Genomic DNA, 12,131 nt, shown 5'->3' on the forward strand with positions numbered 1-12,131 from the left:
CACTTAGGCGATCTCTATCGTTGAAGTGGTCAGCAATCCATTGAAAAGAGTAGCCGTTGGGTGTTTAAGGCAATTAATCCACTTAAAATCCGTCCGTTGCGTAACTAACGCTTGGAATCCGGAGGTGGCGGAGATAAAACTGGAGGGCCCTCGAGCTAACCGCACAGGCTCCGTCGGCTACCACACTACCAGTTACTGACCAGGCAGTTCTGGGGTTGCCCGCCGGAGTAGCGGGTGCTGCGAAGGAGGTGTCGCCAGTAGTTGCTACTTGTTGTCCAGTGTAATCGCCAGTGGTAAGCATTCTGTCCCGACTAGTATCGTTTGTCTGAGTTGTATTGTAGTCTTGACTTCTGTTTCCCAGGTTTTGGCGAGAAGACAGCGCCGGCAGCTGTTCCTGCAGCGCCGAGTACTCGGCCACCTATTGCCGAGAAGAAACGCGTGCGGTTTCCGCCACGCTCAACTCGGTGAGCTTACTTGTAGTTGTCTTGAAGTCGTGTAATGATGTATGTTGATGCAGAGATGCGGAGGAAACTATCCCTGTAGAGACAGGGGTAGAGTCGGATCCCCCGACTACATTATCTGCTCCCTTGGAGGATTTGATTGTTGAGGAGGTACCCGAAATCGATGCCGATCGCCTTGGAGCTACTATGTCTATGCTTCAAGACGTCATCCGTTCGGTGGAAGTTCCCGCCGCCGCGTCGGGTTCGGGAAGTGCTACCTTATCAACATCCACTGGTGGATCTCTGGCTGTAGTGGGTGTGGAAAAATCCAAAGAGGCAACTGCTCCAGGTATGTTTCTGTAGTCCTGTTATTGTAGTCGTAGCAATCAGGTGACTGATGATAAATGTTTTACGTGCCACTTTGGGTGCAACTCCTCATCTTGCAGAGAGTACTCAAAGACCACTACTTAGCCTGCCATCTGACTCGGAGTTCCAGAGGGCCGTCGATGTTTTCCGGAGCTTCCATATGAATTTCCTTTGCTTTGTCACATAGATCGAGTAATTGTGAGGCTTTTAACTGATCGTATTGCTTTGCACACTGGGACCCTTCAGGAACGAAGTCATCAATTGGAGCAGGAATGTGCTCGACTGACAGAAGCCTTGAGGGTTCACGAGGTTGGAGCGAAGTCTTTTGTTGTGGAACGGTCGGATCACGAAGTCCTGCAGCAAAAACTGAAGAGCCACTACAAATCTCTGAACAAAAAGTATCAAGGTGAATACTTAGCATATTCCGAGTATGTCCGATTGTAGTTGGTTGTGGTTGAACTTGTATGTTTTGCAGAGCTCAAGAGGCAAGAGGCGGCTGCAAGGAGCCAAGTCCTCGACTGGAGAAACGCGCACGATCGAGTGGCGGATGAAGCTGAACGTCTTCGAGCCGCGCTCATGGAAGCACAGGCTGCTTGCGAGCATCAGCGGGACAGGAAGATGCAGAATGGCATGATGCTTGCCATGGTCATGGTGGCATGCAGAGATCATGCCCAGACCATGGGAAGACTCCGAGGCGAACTCCAGGAGTTGACTGTAGCAGCTGAAGATTTGGTGAACGCCATAGCCCCCGTGGAAGAGGGCGCAGGACCTCAATCGCTAGTCGAGCGATTGAAGGCTGCCCCAAGTAAAGTGGCAGGACTCTGCAAAGCTATTTGCAAACAGGTCCTTGCTATTATGAAGTCATACTACCCGAGGGCGGACTTGGCGGCGACTGGTGACGGCGTGGCTCGCAACTGCACAGAAGAAGCATACGCGCAGTACCTTGAGGAGGCAGAGCCTATCGCGTCAAAGATGTCGGAGTTTGTCTCTCCAGAAGACCCTTGAGCTTTTTATGTACTCTTGAAACTGTTTCGAGTACTTTGAACAATACTTTGACAAATGAATGCTTCCCCATTGTTTTGTTGCTTGAAGTGGTTGTCTTGCGAAGAGTAGTTTTACTCCGTCTCGCCCGACCTAAAGTAGCGGGATCGGCTAAGCCCACTCCCAAAAGGGGGAAGCTTCGCCTCGCCCAACCCTGGGTCCCAGGGTCGGGTGCGGCCGACCCCTTGAGGAAAAATCTCCACCTCGCCCGACCCTGGGCTCCAGGGTCGGGTGCGGCCTACCCCTTGAGGGAAAGAACTCCGCCTCGCCCGACCCTTGGTTCCAGGGTCGGGCGCACCCGACCCTGAACAGAGGGTCGAATCCTGCCAAACCCCCCAGACTTTTGAGGGTGCTTGGCTAGAGTAATTCTAAGTTTCGAGTAGTCACGATGCTGTTGGGTACTCTGCTTTTGAGGGTGCACGGGTGTACTGTACTCTTGTCTTTTGTGGATGCACGGGTGTATTGTACTCTTTTATCCTTTGTAGCATAAGTGCCTTCACATGGGCAGAGTCAGAAGTCCTCAGACTCATTGATCACGGGTGCATAGTAACTCCTGGGTAGGTGGTAGTTGTAGCTCTCGGCTATAAATAGGTCCTTTTGGAGGTCGACCTAAATCAAGTTTCTGAGTAGCAATGGATTGCCTTCGGTTGTTGTTGTTTGAGTGTAGAGAGCCATCAAAGAGTGCACCGGTGCTAGAAGATTCCTCGTAGATTGAGGCCACCTTCCCTCCACAGACTCCTGCGCTCATAGGGATAGCCGCGATGCTAGAAGAATCCTCGTAGGAGGTTTCATCGCGCGCCTCATCTTGCAGCTCGTGATCCAGTGGAGTACGCGGTGGAACTCGCGAGTGATAGGTGACGAGTGTCGCGGTCTTCATCCCGCTCTCTTAGGGGTGGAGGTGTGGCCGTAGAGTGGGTTGGCTCCGCAAGGCTAGCAAAAGAGCAGCCTTGGTTCCCTCTAGGCGCAGCGCGCGGGATTTATCATTGCCGCTGTCAAGGCAGTGGCGATGCAGGAGTTCCTGGCGTTGCCTTGGGTAGAGGACCTGTATATGGCTACGTTTTGCGCAGCTTCCTTGCGTGTAGGCCCTTCCCGTTGTAGTCGGCAGACCTGAGTGGCCTAGTGATATAGTAAAAGCATGAGGCTTAAATGCAGCCCGCCAGTAAGCAGTTGCTTGTAGTCTTTCCGTATTTTGAGTACTCCTACTCGTATGTAACATGATGATGTATCTTTGGTTCTGAGTAAGGAATTACTTTAGGGAAACATTGTACCAGGGCAGTGATCCTTGTTGAGTTCATAATTCTTGAGTCAAGACTAATGTATCTTGAAGTCGGTAGTCGAGCTGTTAGCTCGAGTAGTCATAATGAGTTGTTGCGTTAAAACAATTACTCGGGTGCTGCTATGGGTAATAGCGACAAAGGTGTTCTATATTCGAAGAGTTTGGTACTTGTTCTCCTGAAAGCTCTTGGAGTCTGTAAGATCCAAGTCCCGTAACCTTTGATACGATGTAAGGACCCTCCCATGGTGAATTGAGTTTATGCAACCCTGTTGTGTCTTGGATACGCTTGAGGACCATATCGCCCAAGTTGAAGATCTTTCCTTGACGTTACGGTCGTGGTAATACCTTAAACCGTCAAGGTATCTGGCAGATTGCACTAGTGCTGCGCATCTTGCTTCTTCTAGACTGTCTATATCTGTTTGCCTTGTTTCTTCTACCAATTCTTCGTCATATTGTTCAACTGAAGGTGATTGCCACATGATGTCGGCGGGTAGTATGGCTTCCAAGCCATACACGAGGAAATAGGGTGAGAGCCCAGTAGTCTTGCATGGTTGGGTACGTAGATCCCACAGAGCATTGGGTAACTCTTTGAGCCATTTGCCGCCTTTAGTGTTGCCAACGTCATGTAATCTTTTCTTCAGGGCGTCGAGTATCATGCCATTAGCACGCTCGACTTGTCCATTGGCTCGCGGGTGAGCGACCGAGACATAGCGAACGTCGATGCCGCTATTCTCGCAGTATTCCCAAACGTTGTGATTGTTGAAGTTAGACCCTAGGTCTGTGATAATCCTATTGGGAAAGTCGTAGCGGTGTACGATTTCATCTAAGAAGTCGAGGACCCGGTCTGCCTTGGGGCAAGTGACTGGTTTGACCTCGATCCACTTGGTGAATTTGTCGATTGACACGAGTACTCGGTTGAATCCTCCTAGCGCAGTTGGTAATGGCCCTATCATGTCGAGCCCCCAGCAGGCAAATGGCCATGTTGGAGGTATTGTGACTAGCTTGTAGGCCGGTACATGTTGTTGCTTGGTAAAGAATTGACATCCTTTGCACTTCTGAACTAGTTGTTTAGCATCGGCCAGAGCCATTGGCCAGTAGAAGCCTGCTCTGAAAGCCTTGCCAACTATTGTCCGCGAAGAGGCGTGGTTGCCACAGATTCCCTTATGAATTTCCTCTAAGATTTCTTGGCCGTCTTCTCGGGTAACGCACTTTATGAATACCCCGGATGATGCACCTTTCCTGTAGAGCTTGTCTCTGACTAGAACATAATTTTTTACTCGCCGGGAGATTTGTTCAGTCTTGTTTTTGTCGGATGGTAACTGGTGATCTTTGATGTAGTCGATGAAGGGTGTCCTCCAGTCGACTTCTATCATCATGATTTCATGAGAGACGTCAGCAGTCTGGACCACTGGCGGTGTGACTTGTTCAGGTATGGACGGCTTGCACAGTTCGTGTATGAAAATTCCTGCTGGAACCTCTGCACGAGTTGAGCCCATTTTGGATAAGACGTCGGTGGCAACGTTGTTGTCGCGGACGATGTGATGAAATTCCAAGCCTGAGAACTTGTTTTCTAGTTTACGGACTTTTTTGCAGTAAGCGTCCATGTTGTCCTTGTTTTGGTCCCACTCGTCATTGACCTGGTTTATAACGACTAGTGAGTCGCCGTACACCAGTAGTCTTTTGATGCCGAGGGAGATTGCAAGGCGAAGGCCGTGTAGCAGTGGTTCGTACTCAGCTTCGTTGTTAGATGCTTCCCAGAAGATTTGCAGTACGTATTTGAGCTGGTCTCCCTTGGGGGAGATGAGGAGTACGCCCGCACCGGCCCCTTCAAGTTTGAGGGACCCATCGAAGTACATTACCCAGTGCTCCGGCCGTTCGACTGGTGTTGGTACTTGGTTTTCAGTCCATTAAGCCACGAAGTCAACCAAAGCCTGGGATTTTTATAGCTGTTCTTGGCTTGAAGTCCAAGGTGAGAGCTCCGAGTTCAACTGCCCATTTGGAGATTCTACCCATAGCGTCTCTGTTGTGAAGAATTTCGCCGAGCGGGAAGTCAGAGATGACTGTGATGTTGTGCTCTTGGAAATAATGGCGCAGTTTCCGGGAAGTAAGCAGAATTGCGTATAAGAGCTTTTGTATCGGTGAATACCGAGTTTTGGAGTCCGAGAGTACTTCGCTAACGAACTAGATAGGTCGTTGGACCTTGTAAGCGTAGCCCGGTTTAGACCGTTCGACTACTATTGCCGTGCTGACGACATGAGTCGTAGCTGATATGTATAGGAGCAAGTCTTCGTTCGGAGAAGGAGCGGTGAGTACAGGAGGCTTTGACAGAAAGTCTTTGAGTTGTGTTAGTGCCTTTTCTGCCTCTTCCGTCCATTTGAACTTGTCCTGGCATTTGAGAAGCTTGAAGAAGGGTAGTCCCCGTTCTCCAAGTCTCGAGATGAACCAGTTGAAAGTGGCCATGCAGCCTGTGAGTCTCTGCACATCCTTGATGCTAGCTGGTGCTTGCATGTTTGTGATGGTAGATATTTTTTTCGGGTTGGCCTCAATGCCGCTATGGCTAATGATGAACCCAAGTAGCTTGCCGGAAGGTACTCCAAAGACGCACTTAGTAGGATTGAGTTTCCATCGGAAAGCGCGTAGACTGGAGAAAGTTTCCTCCAAATCAGCAATGAGTTCCTCCTGGTTTCTTGTTTTGACGACTACGTCGTCGACATAAGCTTCAACATTGCGGTGAAGTTGCTTTTCGAAGCACATCTGTACGGCGCGTTGATAAGTTGCTCCTACATTTTTTAGTCTGAAGGACATTGTTTTGTAGCAGAAAGCTCCGAAAGGTGTGATGAAAGCTGTTTTGGCTTGATCTTCTTCCTTGAGGCTTATCTGATGATAGCCGGAGTAGCAGTCGAGAAAACATAGTAAAGCGCATCCAGCGGTGGAGTCGACCACCTGATCAATCCTGGGGAGCCCAAAAGGGTCTTTTGGATAGTGTTTGTTGAGGTCGGTGTAGTCGACGCACATCCTCCACTCGTTGTTTTTCTTACGCACGAGTACGGGATTTGCTAGCCAGTCAGGGTGAAAGACTTTTTTGATGAACCCTGCCGCGAGTAGCTTGGCCAACTCTTTCTTGATTGCTTCTCGCCTGTCTTGAGCGAATCTGTGAAGTCGTTGCCGTTTTGGGGTAGCTTTGGGATCAACATTTAGAGAGTGCTCGATCAGCTCCTTGGGCACACCTGGCATGTCAGCCGGTTTCCAAGTGAAGATATCGTGGTTAGCCCGAAGGAAACTGACGAGCGCGGATTCCTATTTAGGATCTAGCCCTGTTCCGATCAGGGCTGTCTTGGGAGGGTCTCCCGTCTGGAGGTCGACTGGTTTGAAGTCTTGCTCGCTGGCGGGTTTCACCTTTGTAGACCCCGACTTGTTTTCTGGGATCTCGAGTTCAGTTGGATGGAGCTTCTTTGAAGCTGTGAAGACTTATTGCATGGGACTAGGAGCTTGAGAAGTCGCAGCAATTTCCACGGCTTTAGTGTTGCATTTGTAGGATCGCCGTAGATCTCCTCGTAGTGTTAGTTCTCCCTTAGGGCCTGGCATTTTGAGTACCAAGTAAACATAATGTGGTATGGCTATGAACTTGGCAAGTGCTAGTCTTCCGAGTATGGCATGGTAAGATGTCTCGAAGTCGGCGACTTCAAATCTGATGTACTCGGTACGGTAGTGTTCTTTAGTTCCAAAGGTAACTGGAAGGACGACTTGTCCTAATGGTATAGCTGCATTTCCGGGTACGATACCGTAGAAAGGTGAATCTGTTGGAATAAGCATTTCAGTGATGTCGAGGCACATCTTCCTCAATGTCTTGGCGAAGATAACAATGAGTCCACTTCCGCAGTCGATGAGTACTTTGGTTAACTTTGAGCCTACCACAACCGGATCGAGTACTAGGGGGAACGGTCTGGTTCTGAGAACTTGGTCCATTGGTCCTTTCTGCTGAAGGAAATGGGCACTTCCGACCATTTTAGTGGTGTTGGATCCGTTGGTTCAATGGCCATGATCTCCCTGAGTACGAGTTTGTTGGCTCGCTTGGATGCGGTGCCTGGAATACCGCCAAAGATGACGTTGACAGTTTTTGAGGCAGTCTGGAAGACGCCTTCTTCTTCTTCGTCATTGTGGACTTTGTTCTTACCCTTATCATTTTTCTTGGTGTACCCTTCAAGGGGTGGTGGTGCGGGTAAGTCTTGCATTACTCGGCGCATGCTGTAGCAGTCTATTGCCGAGTGCTTGCTAGTCGGGTGCCATGTGCACTGCTTTTTGAGTAGTTCGGTGAAGGTTGGCCCTTCATCATTTTTGCGAGATCCCTTTTTCCGGAGTTGGTCATGGCAGCAACAGTGTTGTCGGGCTTCCTTTTGCGGTTGTGATTACTCGAATAGTTGTTTCGAGTATCATTGTGTTGAGTTCTATCTTGGTCGTTGTTGTTGTCGCGTCCACGGTTACGGTGGGAGCCGAACCGTTCTCACTCTTTGTCTTCTTCATCTGCCCACTGTTGTACCATAACTTTAAGATCTTTGACATTGGCTGGTCGTCGTCGACCAAAGTCTTGGTATGTTCGTCGATCGTAGAGTCCGTTCTGGAAGCACTCGATGACATCTGTTTCGGAAATGTCAACTATGGTTGCCTTCTTTTTGAAGAACCGTCGCAGATAGTCGCGTAAGGTTTCACTTTCTTTTTGCTTGATTTGACTCAAGTCGATTTTGTTGCCTGGTCTAGCCATGGAGCCAGCAAAGTTGTTGGTGAAAGCCTTTGTCAAATCTGCCCAAGAGTCAATTGACTTGGGTTTGAGTGACTCAAGCCAGGTCAGTGGTGCGGGTTCCATGCATATGGGGAAGTGGATGACTTTGGTGTCGTTATTGCCCCCGGCTGCTTGAACGGCTACGAGTAGCATCGTAGCCATTGAATTGGGTCTTATTTGCCATCATACTTGGTGATTCCAGTCGGCTTAAACTTCTCGGGTAGTTTTGTCTTCATTACTCGATTTGTGAAAGCAGGGAAATCGTTGTAGTTTTCGACTTCTCGCTTGCGCCGACTATTGAGGATTTCTCGTAGATCACTGAAGGTTGACACTTCATGGTTCTTCCGAGTAGGGCGAATACTTTTTACCGAGTTGGTGCAGCTGGCCTCTCCAACATCCTTATGGCGTGCTGGGGCCTTGTGTTTGCTTGGGCCTTGGCTATGTTGCCGAGGCTGGATGACAACTTCATTGTCGTTTCTTGGGGCATTGTTGGTGGCTGCAGCTCCCCTGCTGCCTTCTTGGTGAGCTGTGATGCGAGTAAGAAGACGGAATTGGTGATTCTTTGTCAAGTAGCTTGTAGGATTGATCCGCGAGTTGTGCGATTAGCCCGTTACCGCGTTGCACGAGCTGAGCTGTAGCTTCGTTGTCCCTGTCTTGAGGCATCAACATTGTCAAAAGATTGATTGAGGCGATTGCCGCTAGTGGAGTATTGTGCTCTTGAGCCTGTACTGCGTCAAAAGCCCTCTCAAGGTTTGTAATAGGAATATTTGCGGCCATGGACTGCCGTCGCTCGGCTCGAGTAGCGTTACGCATCCTTCTTTGGTTTCTTTGTTCGGAGGTTTCGTCTTGTGGGGCGTCAGGTGTAGACTCGTCTTCTGAGATGTTATCGAGTTGTGCTAAGCGCCTGGGGGTTCTGTTTTGGCTAGTACCCGGGTTGTTGTTTTGAGTAATAACAAGGACTTCCCGTAGCTTCCGGAGCTTGATGTTGCAATCTTTGTGAAGCTTTCCTCGCGATTGGAATTGAGTGGAATACCCTCTTGATATGGGAGGTTGTCTATATGGGCGACAAGGCACGAGTCGTAGTCGCGGTCAAGAAGAGGTGGTCTCAATCCTGGCCAATGTACGAATCTGCCTTGTGACGTTGAAGTTATTACCAATCCTTGGGCTGGACCAGATAATGGTATCTCTGGCGGATAAACCGAGTCGGAGTCGTCGCCTTTGGCGTGCTCGAGTTCGAGTTCAATTCGAGTAAGAAAATCCTGGTAGACTTCGGCTGCATGGCAAAGTCCGTGTGGAAACCATTCTAGAGTCGAGACCGAGTTGGGAAGTGACTAAGACCGACTAGTCCGAAGCGAAGTCGAGTCCAACGCATAGTGGAACTCGAAGTCGTCGACTTCGAAATCTTGGTTTTTCCTGACTAGATCTACTACTTTCTTCTCCTGAGCATTGATGATCTGGCGCCGGAACGAACCCGAGCCATCGGCGATGTAGAGCCAGGATCCGAAAACGAAGGTGGCGCCCGCTTCGACGAAGAAGACGGGCTTGATGATGACCGTTGCCATTGAGTTCGCGCTGAGAAACTCGACGAGCTCCCCTACCTGACGCGCCAGCTATCAGTGTTTTAGACCAGCAACCCGCCTAGGGGGTACCCTAGGTGGTCTTTTGTGCGGTAAGGATTGTCGAGAATCAAGGAATCAATGGTGACGCAAGGAACACGATTTAGATAGGTTCGGGCCGCTAGATCGCGTAATACCCTACATCCTGTGTGTTGGTTCGTATTGATCTTGGATGAACTGGAGTTGTTCTTGAGGAGGGTCCCTGCCCGCCCTTATATACATGGGAGGGAAGGGTTACAAGTCTGAGTTCTAGTCGAGTACTATTACAGAGTTCTACTCGGTATGGCCCGAGTAGTTTTCCATACACATACTTGACTAGTCCGAGTGGGATACGCCTATCCCTTGTCCTGATCGTATCCGAGTACGCCCCTTAGTGGGCCGTCCAAGGTCTACTCGTGGGCCTGGGTGCATGCCTAACAGGTCCCTACCGACTAGGATATTGGTCGGACCTGACAAGTGGGCTTGCCCGACCAGGGTGTGTGGGTCAAGGATATGAAGATACTTGGAGTACACGTCAAGGCAACTAGACATTTCAAATCAGTCCGGATATAATGGAACGCGTATTGCAATCCAACTCAGATTACTTTCCATGTAACTACTGAGTAGATTAGATTCAAACCAACTTGTAACCCTAGGTCATCAACCTATATAAGGTGGCCAAGGGAGCCTCCTGAGGATATTGAACCATTGAGCAATACAATCCACCAGCATACAGGACGTAGGGTTACTCTCCAGAGATCCGAACCTGTCTAAAACTCCCTGTGTCCCTCGTGTTCTCGCGATCACCTTCAAGTTTTTGTTTCACAATCATTCTCACCTACAAATCAATCACTTAGGTAACCACCCGGTGAAATGTCGGGTTTGTAAATCAGACACTTCCCGTCCCAACACTTTCCTACCAAGCGGCCAAATAGTCGGTCCCTTCTCTCTTTCCTACTCACATGGTGGGTCTCGCTAGCTGCTGCAACAAACCAGTGGTCGAGTGCACTCCGTCTCCCACTATTCACCGCTCTCTCCCCTTCTCTTTTCTTTTTCATCTCCTCTATCCTTATCCAGATACCGCTCAGTGAACATGCGATGTGGAGGCGGAGGGACTCCACGCATGGTAGGGGCACAAGGTGGCGGCAGGGCTTGTTTTCCACCGTGGAGGTGCGGGGAGCACGTTAGGGAACGGCGGCGTGGGGCAGAGAAGCTCCTCCGTTGAATGCACCCATGGGCGCGACAGGGAGTGGCGACGTAGGCCGTTTAGCTCCTACGGCAGCACGCGGCTAGCGCGCCCGCCTACGCAACAGTGGAGCAGGGGCACGGGTGGAGCAGCGAGCGCATCCTAGGGGCGACAGGGAGCGCCATGTCAGCAGCTCGACGGAGCTGCATCGGCGCGCCCACGGATAAGAGCCCGATAGCGGAGCTTGACAGGCTTCAACGCGCCCTAGCCATCCTTCGCGCGCCCCGGTAGACGCGAGCTCCGGCTGCCTGCACCCGCACCCGTGCCGCCGAGCTCCTCGTCGACTCTCGCCCCGACCACAACTAGACGATGACTGCGTGTCCTTCCTCCACCTGCACGACAGCGAGCCGCGTGTCCCTACCTCCACTTCGATGACCGCCCCAGTGTCTGCGCCACGGCTCGGTGGAGCAGCAAAATCATCACGCGGCGCAACCGAGCTTGAGCGTCCTCCCCACGATCCGGCGACGGTCGAGGCTGATGGCTTGGGACCGGCTCCACCCACACCGGTGGCGGCCACCCCGTCTCGCCCAACCGTGGTGGTGCCGATGTCCGTGGAGCCAAGGCTCGCCCACGCTCCTCGCCCTGCCCGCGGCTGCACTGATGTTCGCGGTGCGGGACAAGCTCCTCCCAACCTCCTCTCCATGAAATTTTTATATTTTTATATTTTTTATTTTAGTATTTTGCAAAAATATATATTCTAATAAAAAAAATTACAAATTTATACCCGTTTGAAATGGGTATAACCAAAAGAAATGGCGGAAAGTACACTGTAGCAAACTTACCGTTGGTTGTTCCCTCCTATACATAACTAATTCATATGATCTCGGATGGAGATAAATTTTATATAAAAATTGTAGATCTCAACGAGATCTACAACTTTGTAGAATTTTTTCATTTGATGTCAACTTGGTCCTCAAATAATCGACACAAGTTTCAAATTTAAAATTCAAATTTTAGATTTGAAACTGGGCAGCGCACATTCAAAAATCATAACTAATTTTATATGAACTCGGATAGAGATAACTTTTATATAAAAATTGTAGCTCTCGATGAGATTTACAACTTTATAGTTTAAACTATTTTCATTTGGTACCATCTTTGTAGTCAAATAATCAACACAAGTTTAAGCTCTAAATTTATACCAAGGTAAATTCTGTCGCCTTTCACCGTTTCAAACGATGGTGCATTATAGATTTGTAATTTTTTTGTTAGGAGATATGTTTTTGCAAAATACTAAAATAAAAAATAAAAAAATAAAAAAAATTCCCTCTCCGTTCTCCCGTTGGGCCGCTCGGCACCGAGAAGATGCGTAGATGGCCCCGCTCGAGCATGGAACTGTGTGCTAGCGCACGTCTTCTATCCTCTGTTGACAGTTTCTCTCTCCGACGTG

Source organism: Setaria italica, chromosome VII (genome assembly GCF_000263155.2).
Source record: "Setaria italica strain Yugu1 chromosome VII, Setaria_italica_v2.0, whole genome shotgun sequence".
Taxonomy (NCBI): Eukaryota; Viridiplantae; Streptophyta; class Magnoliopsida; order Poales; family Poaceae; genus Setaria; species Setaria italica.